Below are 21,990 nucleotides of genomic sequence, written 5' to 3'. Positions count from 1 at the left end.
GTCAATCCATCTCACTGTCTGCTCATCCAGCCCATACTTCATCAGCATCTCTGTGAGGATCTTATGGGGGACAGTGTTAAAAACCTTACTGAAGTCTGCTGATTTTTTCTGCTGATCTCAATTTTTGACCATTTCCTTTTGCCTTCCTATTATTTATTACTCGTTTCCCTTTTGATGCTAGCAACAAGCTAATGCAGACATTTTATTTGATAGATGAAAATAGTTATGTGCTCTGCAACAAGCTAAACTTTAAATCTATATTTTCCTCTGCATTTTCTGCCAATTGCAAGTAAATTAGATGGGGGTTTCTACTGTTTAAAATTTACAAATAATAATGTAGCACAAGATTTTTTATGTTTTGAATTTTATTATTACATTCAATTTACCCTGCATTGTATTTTAAAAGTATGTATTAATAAAGTTTACTTCTCATGAGCTGCTGGAAGAAGTAGAAAGGTGGAAGTTTTGGCAACAGGAATAGGGGCATTTCAGCAGTTATCAAGTGTGGGAAGCATGTAATGGAATAAGCACATGAATTGCGTATGTCTTGCTAAAACAACCATTAGTGACATATGTAAAGTCTGACATTTAATTAATCATCAGTGGGTCCAAAAATAGGAAGTCCCCAATTGTCTATGTTATGGTTTCAGGCACTTTGTAATTTTTTTTTTTTCTGGGGGGAAGGTGGATGATAACCTTCTACAAGGAGAAAACTTTTGTTAAATTCCTCAGTTTTGCAATAGTGCACAGGGCTCTGTCTATGACAAAATACATAACCTTTTCTTTGGGGAGATTTCATAAACCTCAAGGAAATTCAGGAGAGAAGCAATTTTTCTTCAGGCAAGGAAACACAATTTTCCCTGTTAATCCTCATACTTAAAAGTTATGGGGAAAATTAAGACAAATATTGAACAAGCAGATGTCAAAGAAATAAGAGCGAAGGGACAATGTTCATAAAAATCAAAATCAGAATAACATGCCATTAAACACAAATGTTTTGCCAGGAAGTCTTCTTTTCAAGCTGTAAACAGGAGAAGATAGAGCCTATAGCTCAACTATCCAAAATGAAGAAAGCTGGATCCAACCACTACTTGTCTGTCACTTCCACAAACAGAATTTTCTGTATGTGTTTATATACAAGTATATATGTAGCTGTAATTTAAGAATACTGAGGATGCTTAATAATATGTAATTTATTCTAAAATCTCATCTAATCTGTATGTTCTTGTGGCAGGTGCACCCACCCAATAAAAGCAGACAGAGCTTCTTGGCTGCTGAAGTGTAGCAGCTCCTGATTGCCTTTGCTCTCAGGGCTTCGCGGTAGTTGAGGCCTCTGGACAATGGGAGCCGCTATTGACTACAGGTCAGATTCGGCCTGGATATAAATGGAGTCCCCTGGGGGAGCCATTCTAAGCTCATCCCCTGGAGCAGCATGCTGCGGTAGAGGACTTTCCCCTTGGGTCGGAACGCCGCCCAAGGAAACTCCTAGAGGTGATTTGACGCTGCCCTGAGCAGGTCCTCGAGGTTGAGAGCCCTCACTTGTTAGATGAGTGATGGTGTTTTGGGTTGTCATTAAACCCTAAGGAGTTGTGCTCTGTTATGCGTTTTGGGTTGTCATCAAACCCTACAAAGCTGTTTTGTTCTCCTCTCACAGACATTGGGACCTGTAGTTTGTGGAGGGCTAGTTAATTGTGTGAATAATAAATTTTTAATTTTTGGTGGTTTGTTGTTTATTTGAGAGTCTCCGTAACAGTTCTTACATTAGGTCATCTTCTATATGTGTTAAAACTTGACAAACTTACCTAAACAGTTATGTAACAAGCAAAGGGAAGCCAGAATGTTGCTGATGACCTCTAAGCTTTCATTTTGTCTGTGTTGCATGCCAGGTAACAGTCCTTTTACAGGAATAATTGAAATAAATATGACTGGAATAAAAGTGCTTTGGACTTTATATCTCCCTTCATGGAACTGGAGAATTTTTATTCTTCCAATTTTATAACATCATTTATATGACTGGTGCTGAAAAAGTCATGAGTCTCAATCCAATAAAGACAGAAATGGTGCTGTAAACTCTATGTTAGCAATGTAATATAAGCAACAATAGCTTACAGAAAAGGGAGCAAAGGGAAGGTGTATTGACACCACTGTTCATTTTATTAAGCATTATGTAGGTGGGAAAGTCATTTTAATATATCTGAGAAACTCAAGCACAGTCCTTGTCTTCAAGAGCTTACAACCCAACATCCTCACTCTGCTGGACTGCTACAGTCCTACTGTGCCCTGGGCAAATCATGGTTGCTTGTGTTCTTTGAGAAAGGAGAAAAGGGGGCTGCAAACACAGGAGCCATAGAAGCCTCCAGTGAACAGAAAGGTAAAAGGTGAAGAGCAGATTGAAAGCATAAAGTAAGAGCGCCTGACAGGACTGGTAGACTCTCAACAGCATGGTGAAAGAACCTGTGTGAGGATGAGGCAAAGAAAACAGAAAAGCAAAAATGATGCAGTGGAGGAATAAGGACAGAAAGGGGGATGGCAAGGCAGAGTTCAAACATCAAAAATATAGTCCATCACTGAACAGACTATTGTATATGCACACATGTATGTCCTTGCATGTCTACATTCCTGGAGAAACTGATTGGATTGTCTCTCACTAGGTTGGCTTATCTAATTAGAAATAATAGGCTAGATAGATTACCCTTTCTAAAAACAAGGCAAAAAAAAAAAGAGGATCATTTTTCCTCATTAAAATCTTGTGTATTTTCCTTTGAGAAGCAGTAGACCTCCTGTGCTTTCATTGCAAGAAATTTGTTAGTCTTGTACACTTTCACCATTCTATTAAAAATCTGTTTGTCTTCAATCAAGTTTAAAAAAATCTGTAAGTCAGTTTTAACTCGCAGCCCACACCTGGTAAGGACTCATGCCAGGACTGAGAAGAGAGAGGTTATTTCTTTTGCACAGTCCAGAACTCTTCCATTGGCATCCAGGATTCAGACAGCAAAAAGATGCCCACCACAGCAGTACAAGGTTACATGTTCACAACTGAGGCGGAAAAACAGGAAAGAAACACAACTGTAACACAACTGTAGGCTTTCGGTGGGGCGGGGGGCGGAAGTCTGTAACTAGCTGGTTTGAAGGACTTTGAAAGAAAGGGACATGAGACCTACAGATATAGGGATATTGAGAAAACATCAAAGAGCTAAGGATTGAAAGGTTTGCTAGGACTCTGAGCACTGTGACTTTGGGATAAGGAGTCAGGGAGTAATAAACTGAGCAGATGTGTCTAAGACCGAGAGGGACTCAGAAGGTTACACTCCATGCAGTAAAAGTGGTGGTCAAGGCAAATTAACGTGCTAAGAAATGAAGATGAAGGGAGAAGACAGAGACTGACAGTACTTGAGCAGACAGTCTAGGATGAGCAGCTGGTTGGTTTCTGGATCCCAACTGGGCTTGGAATAAAAGAGGTTATACTTGTAGCTGCAAGGACTGGAGCAGTCTGAGTGTGAAGAGGGACACAGCTGCAAATACTTGGAAAAATCTGTGGTCAGGGAGTCACAAATGGATTTTAGTTTGTTTCATTTTTAGACTTAAGTTCCTTAACTGCCCAGTCTTACTTTTGGTAGTTTCATCCTTTATTGGAGCTCATCCTTATAATTGCAAGTTGGAATGATACCATAAGCAGTATTAGCTTAGCTTCTTAACTGCTCTGTTGAAGTAATGGTTCAAACTAAGAAAATAATCCCTTAGCAAAAGTATTAAGTGATTTAAATATTTTTTGCATTTTTTATCTGTGTTGATAATGGTCACTACTATTTTGACTGTTAAGATACTTCAGGAAAAAAACCTTGTGGTTCAAAAAAAATGGGACTGAAGCCCTTGCTTAGATGGTTAGCATGTAAGATATGAACAACCACAGCTACATCTGTTTGACAATATTAACACCAAATTTAATTGTGGGGGATGAATTTGGGGTCTTTGTGGTTCTATGCACATGCAGTACTAGAAATAGTTTATGATTCTGATTTGCCTTTATTTTTAAATCAGACTTTTTCTTTCTCCAAAAGTGAGTCAATGGAAGTAAGATTTCTTAAGCTTATGATATATAGCAGGAATGATAAGGGCACAAAATCTCCACTTCTAAAATCCCCTAAATCCCAACGATGACCACAGATATAAGGCATCTGTGGGTTTTGGTCTTATCTGACAGGTCTCTGTGAAGATGCAGAGATCTCTCCCTCAGTGTTAGGGTGTACGTCTCTCATGATCATTATCCCAAAGGATTGTACCGAGCACAGTATCCAGGAAAACCTTTAACGAAGATGTGCCTAATAAGTCTCACTTGTTATTTGTATGTGCATAGGTGAAACACAAAAGAGGAATTTCGCAGCTTTTTCCTACTTTGAGGGAGCGAGCCCAAGCCCTCTAGTGGTCCGAGCAAGCGGAGCCCGGTCTCGGGAGTAATCGCCAGATCATGGGAGCAGCTGATTAAACACAGCAGGAGCCTGGGAGAAGCAGGCAAACGAGCTAACTAACTTTGTATTTGATTGCACACTGCTTGCAACTACAACTGGGAGAGAAGTGATTTGCAGAGGAACCTTCTCCTTCAAAACTTGGTGTATCCTCGTCTCGCAGCTATGACGCTTCCTCTGCTGCCTCTCTTCACTTTCGGCATTTCCTACCAAAACAAGGTGGGGTGCAGCTGCAGGGATTTTCCCCTCCAAAGTGCCACACAGCTGTAAAGGGTGGAGGTTGCTGTTTCAGAGGCCACTGGTCCTCACTGAGCTATGACTTTCCCAAGCCCTGAGGACTGTAAATGCCCCACAGGGGCTGCTGGGAAGCCCCTTTGGAAAGCTGAGAAAGGAAAAAGGAAAGGGAAAGGAAAAGGAAAAGGGAGAAGAGCTGTTTTTTAACCTGAAGTGGGCCGTTTGGGTTCTCCCAATCCTCTATGATTTCTGGAGGAATTATGTAAATTTTGGTAAATCAATATATTCCAAACTTTTTCTCTAGATTTTTTTTTCCCTAATTAACAATACTTGTAACCTTGTCCTAGTAGCTTTTTCTAACTGTTTAAAGGCGTGACTTTGTGTCTAAAAATATTAATTGAAAGAATGCTGCAAAACGTGTGTGAACATCTATTTACATAAATAGGGTGGCAACACTCTTCCTTGATGAGCTGAAAGTCAGGGACCCTTGAGCAGAAAGACAACCATGTGATCCAGAGGATCAGACCCACCACATGGATAGACAATTGTGAATAAAAATAATAATAAAAGAATAATAATAAAAATAATAATTTAAAAAATAGAACAATTTTCTCCTGAGCAAGCTATAGACTGGTACGTTTACAGAAACCACTCACTGAAGTATTTTAAGTAACAGCTAATGTGGGATCAGGGAAAGATGCTAATGCATATAATTTTTTTTTTTTCCCTGACTGTAATTAGTTTGTTCAGCTTTATTAAGTAAAGCTTATATATGCTGGTGGAAAGCCCAGCTGCATCATATTTTCAAGGTACCCTGGAAAATGATGAGAAGTGTTGCTGAGGGAGAAGGGATTGAAATGTCCATCATAATAATTTGTCTTTGCCACAGGTGGCATAAGGACTGATAGCTCTCTTACACCAGCGAAAATCAGAAATAACTCCTCTGAGGCAGGGGAATGACAGTGGTGTCTAATCTGTAGGAGAGGAGAATGAGGACAAATGAGTTCAGATCCCATCGGGGACTGTGGTGGGTTGTGCTCTCCCTTTGATGACCCCGTGGACACCACTGCAGGCCCAGCTCTGCCCCGTGGTACTGGCTGAGCCAGAGTGATGCAGAGGGCAGATGAGATTGAGGAGATTAAACCCCAGCAGGTATTCCAGATGGGATCTCCAATTCCCAGGTCAAACAGTCTCCCTCACTGAGAAAAACAAGGAGCATTACTAGATTTTCCCATGCACATGATTGAGTTTAAATAGGCTGAGCTACACCTGATTAAAAAAAAAGCCTTAGGAAGAGGCTGACTCCTCTGATGGAAATATGGCAGAGCAGAAAGAAGGTTGTAGTTTAAAAAAAGTGGGATATGATATTCTGTATGAAAATGAACAGATCTGTTTTTACAACTGGGCTGAACGCGCTGTTTGCTGAAATAACAAGCTTAGTTTATTTCTTCTTCAGCTTTTGCACGACAGTTAATCACCTTCCAGTGTAATCAAACTTCAGGGATTTTTTTCTTTTTTATTGAGTTCAGAGCTATCATTTACTTGTAGCTGCCCAGATTCTGGGTTTTCCATGCTTGTTTTAAATATATTTTGTCTTTTTTTCCATTAATTTAATGAAAACTAATTAATATCTAAGATCTACCTACACAGTTTCTGTCATTAAAACAGACAAATTAATGTATAAGATTACCTAAAAATAATTTTTATCATATAGAAAATAATTCAATACAAAGATGCAATTCATAGAGGAGGAGGGAATAGATACATAAGTATATCTCATTAGAAAGAAAGTGATGTGTCAGCAATCTGTTAGAAATTAAGCAATATAACAAATAACACCACAGTCCTTTCAAAATTTGAATGTTTTGTGTTTAACCAGTGTCAACAAAATATCTTTAGAATATGTTTAGCATGAAGAATATCCTTCTGCTTGGATGTATATATATATGTGTGTGTATGTGTATATATATATGTTACAGTTTTATTTCAGTTTCTCAAGTGACACAAGGCTAGTTTGGATACTTTCCAAGTTTGCAAGTTATAGCTTTAGAAAGAACTTCAGTGCAGCTATGCTCTGTTTAACTTTATTATTTAGTTAAACACTGCCTCGTTAACAGTGGTCATGAGTGGTTCTTGCCATTGAATTTTTCTCCTTCCTTTTCCTCTTACAAGACTGAGCAAACAGAAACTGACTATGTGAAGCAGATGGTTTGAAAATAGATAAACATTTCAATTTACAAGTAATTTTGGGCCTCTAAGATCCCACTTTTGTCTGTTTTGATCGCAAGGAATTCATCTGACAGCAACATACTTATATCAAACTGTTGGCCACAATAAAGTTAAATATTTTTCAGTGTAACTACCATCTGCTGTGTTGTGTCATCTCATCTCAAAAGGTCCCCAGGCAAGAAGCAACAATGACCCGTGAGTCAGAAACATGAATTGGTACTGGGCAATGGAGAGTAATTACTAAGGGAAAACCAGAGGTACCTGAGCATCCTGATCTGCCACTGCTTTTCACTGTGACTTTGAAAATCCCAGCTGACACTAACAGTCCAGATTCACAGGGGTGGCTTTCTTGCTTCTTTACCTTTTTGGAGTTGTAAATCCAAAAAGTAGCTGTGAAAAGTCTTTGACTTGGCCTGAGAGTACCACCCAGGGACATCCACCCAAGAGTTGCAACCTTGGTTGGACTGTCCAGCTCGTCCGTCCCACACTACTCCCACCTGTGCCCAACCAGAATGAGAAAAGATGAGCCCCACATAACAAATTCTTTACTGGAAAGCATTTCTTTGTTAGACAGAGCTAGAAGTCATGGTTCCCTTTGGGTGAGAGACTACCCTGCCATGCTCTGGTATGTTTCCCATCTGCTGCATAAAACTCCCCCATGGATCAGGAGAAGCACTGGGACCCAGATGCTCTGCCCATGCTGGGTGTGCAGCTATTCTGCTCCTTTGTTCCACTGAACATTTAATTATGCCAACAAGGCATTGCCTAATGCATTAGTGATGGTAATTAGTTTTCTTCAACAGCAGAAAACCAAAATAAATATTTTATGGCATGGTGATTAGGGCAGTCTTTTGGGGTTGAAAGAGATTTGGGCTCCAGTTCTCTCAGTCAAAGAATTTGGTGACCTTTGCCTCAGTTAAGTCCACCCTGCCACAGATAAGCAAACACACTGCTCCTAGGGTGCTCGGCAGTACTTGACTGTCATGGTTTACACAGCCATCTCCAGACAAAAGTGCAGTTTGTGAAACCTACTCTGAAATGGTACCTTCCTCCAAGTAAGATACCTAAATGTGTGCATGGTGTTACATGGATTTCCTTCAGCTTGCTCTGTGCAAAGTGGTTGGGCTACACAACACAAACTAGTGCATTCAGAGGTACCTGCCTAGGTGCTGCATGTGGTGTAGCAAAGCTGAGCAGGACTTACTGGCACTGTCCTCTGTGACCATAGTGTTTCCAAATCCAGGCTCAATCTGGTATTGAGATCCTCAGAAATACTTAAATGTTTGACTACCATGAGACTTTGGTGCAAGCAGATCTCCAGGTGTCCGTCTGGGCTCCTGGCTGGGGTGGGGAAGCCCACTATGCAGAAAGGTATCTGAAAGTCAGAGGTTTTTTCAGGTATCTGTTCTAAGAAATGATCAACTACATTGAGGTGAAAGGTAAAACAGGTGCACAAACCACTCTAGTTTGCTAGTCATGTCCAAGCAAACAACTCTGTTTTAAGTAAAGAGATATAATTAGAGAAATCAATACAGAGGTGCTATGTAATTGTTTTCTTGGCATATGCTGTTATTCACTGTCATATAGACACACTAGGAAAAAAAATCAATATTATTTCATTTTTTATTGCATGGAGAGAAAATGAAATTTAGAGGAAGTGGGTGGCTTGAAAAAGGAGGAGGAATATAAAAATCTGTGTGTCTGCCTCTGAACCAGAGAAATAATTTTTGAATTAGATTTATTCTGTGCCATTCAGCAGGAGAGATGGAGAAAGATATTAAATTATTTAATTGTGCATTAATGTAGATATTTCAGAAGTCATATCAGGGGATTTCAATAGATGGGGAGGAGCAATCCAGAAAAAGGATGCCAATATTGACTCACCTACAGTCTTCACCAACATATACCAATGATATTCAAAATGTGATGACCCTAATTATATCAGGGACAGTCTTTTCTGGATATCATTGAGACATGAAGAACCCTAGTAGATAAACTAGGTAATGTGGAAGGCATCCTCTGTTGTTAATCAGGGTAAGTAGGGGAGATGCAGTTAGGAAAAGGAGATGCAGTTAGGAAAAGGAGTTTTTGGAAAGTAACCAAAGGCTACTTTCAAGAGTACTATTATAGTTCAAAAATTGAAAAAGGGAATTAACCTGATGTGAATGCGAGTTAAGAAATAGTTTTAGTACATTTAAATTTTATTTTTTTTTTTTCCTAGTGTTGTCTCTTCAGTGAAATAAGCATTTTAAAAAGTGAGAATCCAACCTTATCTGTTAACAGAAGTCTCTACACCCTCCATTCCAAAGAAACTACAGTATCAGGAGTAATCTCCTGCAAGTAGTGTTTAGAAAACTTTTCTCAAGAATGAAAAAATCTCCAACAAATTTCTGTAATTCTTGTAGCAAAGTGTTACAGTAGTAGCAAAGGGCTTCTATGTCCTCTGAATCATTGCAGATTAGATATTGCTTTTGCCTATGTGGAAATTCCAGTGTGATTCTGTGACTCTGTGAAATCAAAATGTTTGTCTCAGTGGCCAATTTAACCACTCAGTCTGAGACTAAGAGATTTTATGGGCAGGAGAAGGACCCTCTCTTTCTCTCTCCCACCCCTTCCTCCCTCCCTCCCTGCCTTCCTTACCTCCATCTCTCCCTCTCTCCTTTCTCTCCCTCTCCTCCTCTCCCTTCTCCCCACCCCTCTCCCTTCACCTTTTTTCTGTCCTAAAACAGACCCCATTGCCTCACCCCAGGAAGCAAAAGGAAGAAACAGAGGTCAAACCTTGCAACCTCCCCGTCCCTCACAGCCCGCTTTGGAGTGTGGTTGCCCCAGATCACACTAAAAGTGTCCAGTTTGTCACGTTTCCCCATCAGCTCCATTTATTTTTCTCCCGATGCACTGCCAAAGGTAACACAGACTGATAGGAGCTGGGCTTGGGCACAGGTTCCAAAGGATGGAAAAATACCTCTTTAGGGAAGAAAAGGACTATAAATAAGTGTTCCCAGTGATCTAATATCAAATGGCAATGTTCCATTTGTTATTTTTATATCTGGCTATGTGAGGACTTTGTGGAGGGATGGGGAATGACAGGAGAAAATGAATAGCTTATCAAGTAGTCTGAGCACTAAAGTATACAATGTGCAGCTTCACCATTGCTTTCATCACTTGCTTTAGGTCAACATTCTTCATGCAAGTAGTAGAGGCATACTGGGAATCAGCCAACAGGAGAACACGGCATTTACTAATTTATGCTTTGATGCTTAATGTTAGCTGGCATGACTTAGTTTCATTGACTTTGGCGGGGCTGCTCTGTGCCAAAAGTTAAGCATATCTGTGGGACTGAAGTTTTGTTCAGAATATTAATCCAACAACCTCCTTGGAAGCTCTAAACATTCACTAGAACATATGATTTGTGAAAAATAACTTTCCACAACTTCAGAAAGCAAAAATTTCAGAAAAAGGGAAAAAGTGAAATTAGCCTTTCTCATTTACAACTTAGTTTTTGTGTACAATCCTTATTACAGCAGATTCCAGCCTTGCAAAGAACTATATAATTAGCTTATTTTCCTCAATTAGGAGATTGTAAGGTTGCCAAAGAAAACATATTTTGAATGTATCTTTTATCACATGATCAAAGATCACATATATCTCTGCCTATAATGAGAAGCTCTTGTGCTAATGTTCTGTAGTGGTCCAAAATTTACAACTGCAAAAACCTTTGATGTATCACTAATTGGTTTTAGCACCATAGATTAGGTGCTGAAATCAGTAGGCAAGAAATTGTGAGTAGTAGGTGGAGAAGGGATAATTCTGATTCTTACCATATGCTTTGAGAAATTTAAATCGTTACAGCATAAGTAGAAAAAGAAGACAGAACTTGTTGCTTTTTTATTTTTAAGAGAGTCTCATAGATTATCTGTACAATCCAAAAATATGCTTTATTCTAAATCATTAAAAAATCTCCATTTCGCAGTTTTTATTTTTGTAGAAACAACACCCATCTCGCCTGCAATGTGCTGTGCATTCTAACACCTAATGTGTGGTGAAGAATGTAGTAACAGGGGAAATATATCTGTATAACATGTGAAAGGTGCCAAACCTTTAATTAATTTCAGACACTATATTGCAAAATAGCAAACTCTAAGTATAGACTTCATCTGCACCACACAGAAACAGGAAAGGGAGACAAGTGATGTGGTATGTGGTCTCATAATGGTGGTTCCTGTTACATCTTTGATAGCCTCTTACTTATAAGTATTTATTATTCAAACTGTAACAAAAATCACTGGTGGCCTAAGGATTACTGGCAAGCTGGGAAGCCAGAGCTCTACTCTGGGTTGAAAGCTATAGGGCTGGTCTACACAGAGGAAGTTACAGAGGCATGCTGCAGCAGAAATTATAATTGACTTTAAAATATTCTCAAATGTTCAGTGTTTGCTTTTTCTTAATGAAAATTGAGTGATTTGAATCATTCTACACAAGCATGCACACACCCCGTTCCACCATGCCTTGTTCTTGTTACCCATTTGTTCCCAAAACTCAAGATTTTGTGTTTACAGCAAAGGTATGGTAAACAATTTATCTCAATATTCTTTAATCTAAAAAAAGAAAAGAAGTAAAAAGTAGCCTTAAAAAATAAACAATTCTAGAACCTTTCTGCTCTGCATTGCCACAATGTCTTTATTTAAACCAACAAAAAAATAGCTTGAACTTTTAATGTTTAACTTCATTTTGCAAGTTAATCTCCCTTATTTTCAAGGCTTGTTTTGTTTTCTTGTGTGCACATGTGGAAATTGAGGCACATAGGTTGGGTTTTTTTTATTATTATATTTGGAATATTTGGCATGCTGGTGGCAATCCAAGAAACACTCATTGTAGCATGCTGACTTCAAGCATATCAGGACTCCTACCATTCACACCAATGATTTTCTCTATTGAAAGTAGAGGATGAGAGTTATTGCAAATCTACACTGAACCAAGGGGATGACCCCTTTCTACTGCTAGACCATTAGTGTAAATGAGAATTACGTCCACCATAAACCAATTGACAATCCTGTTCAGAAGTGTCACTCAGGACTTCCAGCTTTGTTCTTTATAGTAAATGCTATTTTTAATGTTACTTTAAAGGAACAAGAGGTAAGACAAAATGCACAACATTGCAGTAGGTTTCCCTTAAAAGCGAACCGTAGGGTGTCCTCCTTTGATGGCAGGGTGAAAGCTGAAGGCAACAGTGATACCTGTCCTTTTGGCCTTGATTCAGATGCTCCCTACTGACTTTGATGGTGTCCTGAAACTGCTGTTTCCTTTGTTGCTTCTCCACTTTGGTGCAGTTCAGTAATTTAATGTAAGACCTTCATACATTTTTCACATACATTTTTCCCAGCTGATCGTCTTACTTTTATCTCAGTAGCAGAGCACCGCACTCTTATATCAAGCAAATCTTCATTGAAGTAATTTTTCATCATCATTACTCTCCTTGCATTTACTCATTTAAAAATATTGCCTTCTTCTCCCTTCCCCCCTGCCCCCAATTTGTTTAAATACACATTTATCAGAAAAAAATATTTGTATCTGAGACAAGGTCAGTATTGTTGGAACAACACAGGTAATTTCTTTACACAATGATGGTTGCAGCATCTTACAGATCATTTCTAAGCTGTTGAGCTCCTCATGATGAGCTCCCTGCTATATGAATGGCACATCCCACCCATATGTGTTGTTCTACCACAAAGAGAATGGTGGGAGGTGATGGAAAACGCCAATTGTTTCATACAAAGATTTTATGTATTCCTATGGAGCAGTTGGGGTGTTTTTTAATAAACGCAGTACAAACGGTGCAGGCTTAAACCTAGACTAGCAGAGTCATCGTGGCTAGTGAGTAAAGGCAGCATGGTAGAGAGAAGCTGTTTCTACTGGATTTTATTCCCCCTGAGTAGTTTTACATCTACTTCAGGTTGATCCATTCAGTTTTGCTCTGTCACTGTTACTGCGATGGTGCCTGAGCAGAGCTTGGCACTGACTGCTTTCCTCTGGCTGACTTTCACCTGGTCGCACTGATGTGCTGGATGCCAACATGCCAGTGTTGAAGTTCATTAATAAGGCAGCATCTGTCTGAATAAGCAACATTACAAATGAACCTCTGCAAGGACACCTTCCCTACAGCTTGGTAGTGGTGCGTAGGTCAGCAAGATTTCTTGCCATCTCCTCCACTTGCTTATCATAAAAGATTCTGCTCAACGGTAGTGAATCCTTATTCACAGCAGGGTTGCTTGCTTCCCAGATCCCTCTGAAGTTAGCTTTAAACTTGGCTGTGGATTGTTGATTCAAAGGCAATTTCTCTCTTTCCCCAATTGTCAAGGATCAAGTATTCATGGTAATATCCTTCAGCTGTTAGACTGGATCATACAGGACTGAGCCAGGAGGTCAGAATCCCTTTTTCTTCTGAAGGCTGTAGCAGAGAAGTGTGTCTATTATATTGGGCTTTACAGTGAACTTCTAAAGAGTAGAGGAAGCAAAATTATCACAGAAGACACAACCCTTGTTGAATCTTTGCATGTAGTTTGCAGTTTCTGAGATTTGCTGTAAAAGAAAGCACTTAAGATCCTCTGTAAACATGGTGTTTGCAGTTGAAAATTAGTGCCTGTGTGATATCTGTAATTTATGTATCCAGGCTAGCAAAAATGATAGAGTGTTCTTATTCCAACACTACCGATGCCAGTTAATAACTGTTGTTATTAAGTGGTGTTATTCTTACTACCTATCCTAGATTATGCCAGATATGTTACTCAGGTGCAACAAAGAGCAATGAAAATAGGAGCTCTGATTCCTAATCTAGTCGTTGGGAGCTGTGTGTGCTCCCAAGAGACTGCTGGAGGAAACTCTGCTGGAAGCACAGATAAAGTGCTTTGAACGAACTATGAATATTAAAACATCATTGGAGGAAAATATTTTGGGAGCTTCAGAAGAGATTTATAACTCCTGGAGAGCAAAAGTACCACAAATATTGAGATATTGTAATTAATTTCTTGTGCATGCACAGAGCAAAGCTAATGTGCTTGGAAAGAGAGATGTGGTGGTGGCAATGATAACAAAAAACCCCTCCAAATATAAATGTTATTAATGTTTATGTCTCAGGATGTATTTGTGATGGAGCATATCTTCCTTTGTTTAGCACTAATATTCTTTTGAATACAAATAGCTGTAAATAAACCAACTTTGCATAGGTTGCACTGCAACAGAAGTTGAGTTAAATCTTAGATACACCAGTTAATATAGTCAGGGAAGATATTAAATATAAACTTGCTAATGGAGCAAGTTCTGTATAAAGAAGAGTTGAGCGTGCTTCCCACAAAATACCAGTATGACGTAATTTGCTATTCCACAGCCACTGACTATCATAGTGATGAAAATTGCACTACTGTGCCTGCAGATTTAAAAATAAAACTTGTGTGAGCATGGAGAGAAGGAAAGGGAAAGGAGAGATTTCCCAAAATAGAGTGTGCAAAATGTTTCCATTTTCTCTTTCTGAGGTGTTGTCAATTATGTTGGTATCAGAAAGATTTCAACCTTCTCAACTTACTTACGATGCTTGCCTCCAGATTTGCTGTGCTTACAGATCGATTTACCCTCAGCTGTCCATGGACATATCCTTGTGTTATAAATCAGAGCAGAGTTTGTATTAAAAAGATCCTGGTGGTTGCTATTATTGAATATCGTCATGAGCAAAGTGGGAGTAAAGTTGATGAACACTGAAAGTAAATGAGAGACCTTTGACTGTAACTATAACAGGACAAAGAACCTATTACAGTGGGAACAGAAGATAAGCCATTTTCTTTGCAACTGAGATGGAAAAAAGAGCACCCCAGTCACCAAAGGTAAGCAGAGCATTTTGAGTGACAGATAACCTAAATGGGTCATGTTCCTTCACCTGTGAATTACAGCTCATTGTTAACTGTCAGCCTCAGATGGTTGCCTTCAGCATGTCTTCAGCCATGAGCTCAGCGAGTATCACCACTCACAGGGAAACCTTCCCTCAAGCACGAGGTATGCCAGCCAACAACCACTTATGACTCAGAAACTGATGGATCAGTTAGCTCTGCTGTACCTGCTGTAGACAAGAAGGATGTCAGATGAAAAATCTCATTCAGCTGCCATGTGTGACGTGTTGTAAGGCTGGAAAGCTTTTATCTTGCCCTTTCACCTTGGACCCAATAAGCCTTAGTGGGTAGCAGTGTGCATCTTAAAACAGAAACAAAGCTGATTCACGCTGATCCTGATTGTGTGAAATGCTGCAACACCAAAGAGCAAGAAGTGGGTTGTCGATATTTAGACAATGCCAACTCTTGGACCCTACCTGAATCTAAATTCTCTGTAGGGATGTGCAGTGGCATGTTCTACTCTTCCCATCTCTGTGGAGCAGTGGAAAAAAGCACTTACACGTGTTACTTATTTCTGATCTTGCTGTCAGTTTTATGGAGGGTTTTTTCTCCCACTGTCAGGGCATGTCACTGTTCCTGGGGTCTGCGCAGCAAATTCTGCAACAAGCCTCATCACTAATTAGAAATCCACTCTCTGAACAGCACATTTCACTGCATAGGTTGTGATAAACTAATTAAAAGAGCCTGTAATTGATAATGTAAGAAAGAATCCAATTCACTAGATTTAGGGTCAGTCTTAGAATTCCTAGTAGAGATTTTCTTTTTGTTGGTTCCCCCACTCTCCCCCAGCAGTTATTTCATTCTTTTGGCAGAAAAAATTAAGGGAAGAAGGAATGGATCGAATAAGCAATTGTTCCTTCACCATTGATCTCACAGCTTTTTTTATTCATTGATCTTGAAAGACTGGACAAAGTCCTGAAATCAAGACCAAACTTCTCTTTTCATCACAAATAAGATATAAATTATAATTATATGTAGTGGGTAGCATAAGAACAAAATAATTAACAGTTCAAAAAATTTTTAAAAACTTTTGAAGTGTGAGAATTTTTTTTTTTGTTTTCCTAGTGATGAAATAAAAATAGAAACCATATTTTTGTTTTTTGAAAAGCACAATACTTATTCTTTTAGTGTTTTAGAACTTCATCTATAGTTTCACTTTTTTGTTTGCCTCATTTTCCCTGTGATAATTAGGGGAAAACAAAAAGGTAAAGGAAAAAACCCCTAAGTTTTGTGAGTTCTTGACCAAAGAAAAATGTCAGAACTTCAAAAAGTAAAAAATTCTATTTAACAAAAAAGATAATTTTCAGAAGGTTTCTGAATGGAAAATGTAAAAAACTCAAATTATTACTACCTTGTGTTATTGAAAAATAGAGTTTCAGGCTTTGTTGTAAATAAAGAGAGTCTTAGGCTTTACCATTATATATTTTTGGAGTACAGTGCTTTTGAATGTCCTATTGAAATGATTTTCATAATATTACATAACTGTGGTGAGAGATATCAGAGAGGACTACATATCTGTGCAATGCTGGCTTGAAACCACACAACATTATAAAGACATACCGTATATGGGATAAATGCAAATACCTTGAGTGTAAGAAGTGTTACACTCTTTCTGCAAGTGAGTACCCTCATATCCATAAAAAGTGTGGATTGAGACTACTAACACCATTTGATTTTCACAAAACGTCTAAGTGTCTTTGCTGGTCTAGACTAAGTGCTCACACTTCCACTTAAGAGAATTGGGTTTGCAACATCAATAATCTTTTATAAATCCAATAAAGACTGATGCCATCATTGTTCTGAATGTCCTGTATGAATGTTCTGTAAGTGCAAAAGTTGAATTTCACAAATGTAGTGTTTTTCTGCTTAAAATGCATAGAATTCACATCTTGTTTTTAAAAATTTGGCTCATATTCTTAGTCGGAGGGTAGGGTGTATGAAATCCTTTTTTTACCTAGTAGACTTAAAGATACTAAAGAAATGTTGGAAAAAACCCTTAATCTACAAAAATTGTTGTAAGAGGTGCTTGTCTAACAAGATGCAGTGGAAACTACAATGTTGATGTGCTAATGTTACATAGTATTTTCACAAGGTTTAAACAACTAATGATAGCTAATCTTGAGATGGCCTTAGTCTCTCACTAAAAATACAGCAGAGCTCCTGTGGGCAATGGTGTGATAGATTAGAAACCAAAAAGGTCCTAAATCCTAACCCAGTTTGAGTCACTTGTTCAATATGTGGCCTTGGGCAGGCCATAACACCATACTCCTCTCCCAGTCTATCTAAAGAATGTACTAAAAACCATAACCATGCTGAAAAATCCTCAGGTGCTAAACTGACTTTTTTTTTCCTAATAAAATTTGAAGTAACAAATGAAAATCCTTCATCCTAAATGTATTTGCAGACTAAATGCAAAGTCCATTATTTTCCTTATTTTCAGCTGATGTCACAGAAGAACAAAAGTGTTACTTTCTGTCAATATATAACATGATTTATCAGGACACTTTAACAACAGATATCAACTGCAGCAGAAATGACAGATTTCAGTGTATTTTCCACAGTACACCCATTGATACTTTCCTTTTTTCTTCATATTTCTTATTAAGAACTGAATTTAACTAAATCTTGAATTCTGTGTGTCCATGGGCAAGTTACTTCTTTGTTGACCTGTTATGTTATAAAAACACCCATCTCAGTGCCCTCTCTATAAAGAGGCTGATAGGCATGCCATGACCATGGCCTGTCTCTCATGGCGATGATCACTGTCTTTCTGAACTTGTCATACCAAGATACAGCAGCATGAATGCCCATGCTATTTTTCAGTAGTATTAGTGAAAATGGGAAATCATTTTTATATTATCAGCATATTCTGGAAGTAAACAAGGATTCACTATCTACTCAAATGACCAGCCCTGGCAAAGGAAAGGCATTTCACTGGTAAGGGCATTAATCTAGGGATCTGTGCTTCACTCTGCCAGACATCCCTTGTAACACAAGAAAAAACATTTAGTCTCTCTGTGTCTCAGTTCTGCATCTGCCAGGGTATAGTAGGCATTTCCTGACCTCACATGGGTTTTGTTAAGATAAATATATTACACTACTGAGATTCTGTCAGGAGTGTCTGTAATCTACATACTATACTCCACTGAGAAACTACAACTAAGAAAATTATTCTAGTGGAAGGATAGAATCACAGTCAAATGAAAAGGGAAAATTGCAAAGAAATATAAATCTAGTACATACTTTTCAGCACCGCTGATTCATTTAGCCTTATTTCAGTGGTTGATTGAAAAGTTAACAGAAAGGGAACATCCATATTTATTCAAACTCATCACAGTCAGTAAAAGTGTGCAGAGATAAAAATCAGACTCTCAAGCATCTTTTGGAAGATTTGTCACTGCAGAATTGAAGCTGATATAACAGTCACAGTCCACAATGAGATTCATCTCAAGTTACATGATAAATTTTTGATATTCACTCCATCGATGACTGGAATAAATGTATGTGGAGCAACAGTGGTCATGGTTTTTGATGTCAATATTGTATCCACCATGATATCAATGACTGTCCTTAAGTTTTGTAGAAAAATTTCTTGTTTTCTGGCATGGAAGAAGACAATGCTAGCACAAGCTGGTATATTTTGAGAGTGTGTTTCAGAACAGGAAATATATAGTACTTTGTGTATGTATGAGAATAGACCAAAAGAGTGTATTTCACTGAGTATGCAAAGACATAGGGGATTGTACTTCTGGACAGACCCCGCTGAAATTGCTTCTCTGAAACACTGAAGGAAGAAAGAAAGATGTTCAGTCAGCCTTCAGGGTACAGGAAAAAATTGACAAAAAGAAAAAAACCAAAAAAGTGCTGTATCCTGTAAGGGAATCACTAAATGTCTCATGATACACTGTTTCTTAGAAGTAAGGAAGAAATAGGAATAAAGAAAGAACTAGATCCCTTGTGCCTGAAACCATAATATGCTACTGAATTGTGAATCTATTGTTTTCCTCATTTCAGACCTTATGAAGTAAGAAAACGTATTTTTCTTCCTTGTGCACAAACAAGTTTCAGAGTATTCTGAGAAACCTTCTTGTAGCTGGGCATCGAAAAAATATTACCTGTGTATCAGAGATATAAAAAATTGTCCAGAAAGTCCAAAGCTGTGAAGCAATGCTATATAACTTCACAGCAGTAGGATTAACATGATTTAAAAACCTAGTTCACTTTCAGAGGATTCCACTGTGGGTCCCAGTCTGTCCTGGTGTATTGAGTTTGCATGGCAAGGTTTTGGTAGTGGGGGAGAGCTACAGGGGTGGCTTCTGTGAGAAGCAGTGAGAGGCTTTCCCTTATGTCTTCATAGACTCTTCCGGCTCCAAGAGGAACCCGCTGCTGGCCAAGGCTGAGCCCATCAGTGACAGTGGTAGCACCTCTGGCATAACATATTTAAAAAGGAGGGAAAAAAGCCTGCTGGGAGGAACAGCAGCCAGGGACAGGAGTGAGAATATGTGAGAAGAACAGCTCTGCAAACACCAAGGTCAGTGAAGAAGGAGGGGGAGGAGGTGCTCCAGGCGCCAGAGCAGAGATTCCCCTGCAGCCTGTGGTGCAGACCATGGTGGGACAGGCTGTGCCCCTGCAGCCCATGGAGGCGAATGGAGGAGCAGAATCCACCTGCAGCCTGTGGAGGACCCCACACTAGAGCAGGTGGATGTTCCCGAAGGAGGCTGTGACCCCCTGGGAAGCCCACACTGGAGCAGGCTCCTGGCAGGACCTGTGGCCCCATGGAGAGAGGAGCCCACGCTGGAGCAGGTTCGCTGCAGGACTTGTGACCCCGTGGGAGACCCACACTGGAGCAATCTGTTCCTGAAGGGCTGCACCCCGTGGAAGGCACCCATGCTTAAGCTGTTTGTGAAGCAGCCTGTGGGAAGGACTCATGTTGGAGAAGTTCATGGAGAGCTGTCTCCTCTGGGAGTGACCCCATGCTGGAACAGGGGAAGAGTGTGAGGAGTCCTTCCCCTGAGGAGGAAGGAGTGGCAGAGACAGCGGGTGTTGAACTGACCACAACCCCCATTCCCCGTCCCCCTGTGCCGCTTGGAGGGAGGAAGTAGAGAAATCAGGAGTGAAATTGAACCCGGGAAGAAGGGAGTGGTGGGCGGAAGGTGTTTTTAAAATTTGATTTTATTTCTCATTATCCTACCCTGATTTGATTGGTAATAAATTAAATTATTTTTTCCCCAAGTTGAGTCTGTTTTGCCTGTGATGGTAATTGCTGAGTGATCTCTCCCTGTCCTTATCTCAACCCATGGGCCTTTTGTCATATTCTCTCTCCCCTGTCCAACTGAGGAGGGGAGTGACACAGTGGCTTTGGTGGGCACCTGGCATCCAAACAGGGTCAACCCACCACACCTGGCAGACAAAGATTTGTATATGTTCAGTGGCTGCATGTGACAATCTGTCCCCGGGGCAGAAAGCATTACTGAGAGAGACATCTCAAGCCTGTGTTCTCTGAAAATCAATCCTGTGCAAGAAGCAAACATAGGACAGCTTCTGCACAGTTTCCACATCACAAAGGATCTGAATGAAGTATAGGAGACTGTGCAGACTGACACCTTGGATGTGGAAGTCATCTGTCCATCACATTGCCCCTGCATCATCGTTGTGCAAGGCACAAAGCTAGGCAGCACTGTGAGATGCTGTATTTATTATGGGGAGCCAGGCAACAATATTGGTTGCCTATCCAGTGCCAGGAATAAATTAAATGACAAACAGACTAAGCAGAGCAAAATATATAACCTCAGTAGACCGTTCTACAAAGGCCTGGCAAACAGCCTTAGACGATGCTAACCAATTAAATGCTTTCACCATTCTCCTAGGGGTCTAATTGTTTAAGGTTATAGACACTTTTAAGATGCCTGTGAATAAATTAAGAGACATGTAAAACTTTGGCGAAGCAATATTGATGAAGTAATTCTTTATAGCGATAACAGGGACCCTATCCGTGTGAGAGTTGTGATCCCTCAGAACCCAGAAACTACCTTAAAAATTAAAGTATTCTCAGTGTGACGTCTTATTCCTGAAATAGTATCTGGACTCAGGTGGGAAACAGTGATATGTTTCCTTGCACTCTAGTGACAATACCTGGTTGGCTTTGTTCCATGCCATTACAATTTGAGTTTACTGCATTACTACTCCAGTCCCTGAGCTAAACAAACAGGAAAAAAGAAGTAAAATCCAAAGGAGACCAGAGCAGACAGATATCCATATTTATTTGACAAACCTGAATGCTGGGAATTCTGTGTTTGTTGGACTAAAAGGTAGTAAAGCTTCTTACCTGCCTGTTAGCTGTGCTCTCTAGAAGTTACAAAGCTACCCCAAAGTTTGAAATATGACTGTGGTGATTAAATGTGATGGGACTGAGAGCTGAGCTGATGAAAAAGAGGAAAAGCATACTGGTTGTTCATTGAGTGAAAAAATAACACCCTGAAAGTAAAATGGTACTGTAACTTTTCTACAGGTTGAGCCACTAGAAAATCCATCCCTCTCTTCCTTGTCTTCACAACAAACAAAATGGACAAATGATAAATTCATGAGATTAAGTACTATGCTCTAGCAACATGATACAGAAATTGTTCCTTTAGAATGTGCAGAAAACAAGGAACAAATCTACTGTCCTCAATGGATGATCCACAGGGGGGAAACAAGGGTTCGGGCTTCAGATGCAGAGTTACCGTTTCACTCCAAAAGCATGAAGGAAGGCTGCACAGAAAATGTCATGCTAACATGAAATGGAAGGTTCTGATCTATTATTGCAGCTAAAAATATTGTACAACAGCATGCATTGCGGACCGAAGGTCAAAGGAGCACCTGCTTTGATTGGCAGGGGACCAGGGCTCCTGCGCAAAGCTTGCTCTGAGTGAAGAGGTTTGGGGATTTGGAAAAACAGTCAGTTCAGGGTAGAGGAGCAAGAAAACTAACAGAGGAAAGATGGACAGGGAGGGAAATCACAGCATGTACCATGTAAAATGAGGTTTTGCTTTGGTTAAGGGGGAACAGGCTGTTAACTGACAGTAAGTGTTTATATTAGGTGTATTTTGGATATTTGGCATAAAGAACAAGCAATTTTACTCTTAGAGCTT

Source organism: Strix uralensis, chromosome 1 (assembly GCF_047716275.1).
Source record: "Strix uralensis isolate ZFMK-TIS-50842 chromosome 1, bStrUra1, whole genome shotgun sequence".
NCBI classification, from domain to species: Eukaryota; Metazoa; Chordata; class Aves; order Strigiformes; family Strigidae; genus Strix; species Strix uralensis.
The sequence above is the reverse complement of the archived record's forward strand: the minus strand, read 5'-3'. Positions refer to the sequence as shown.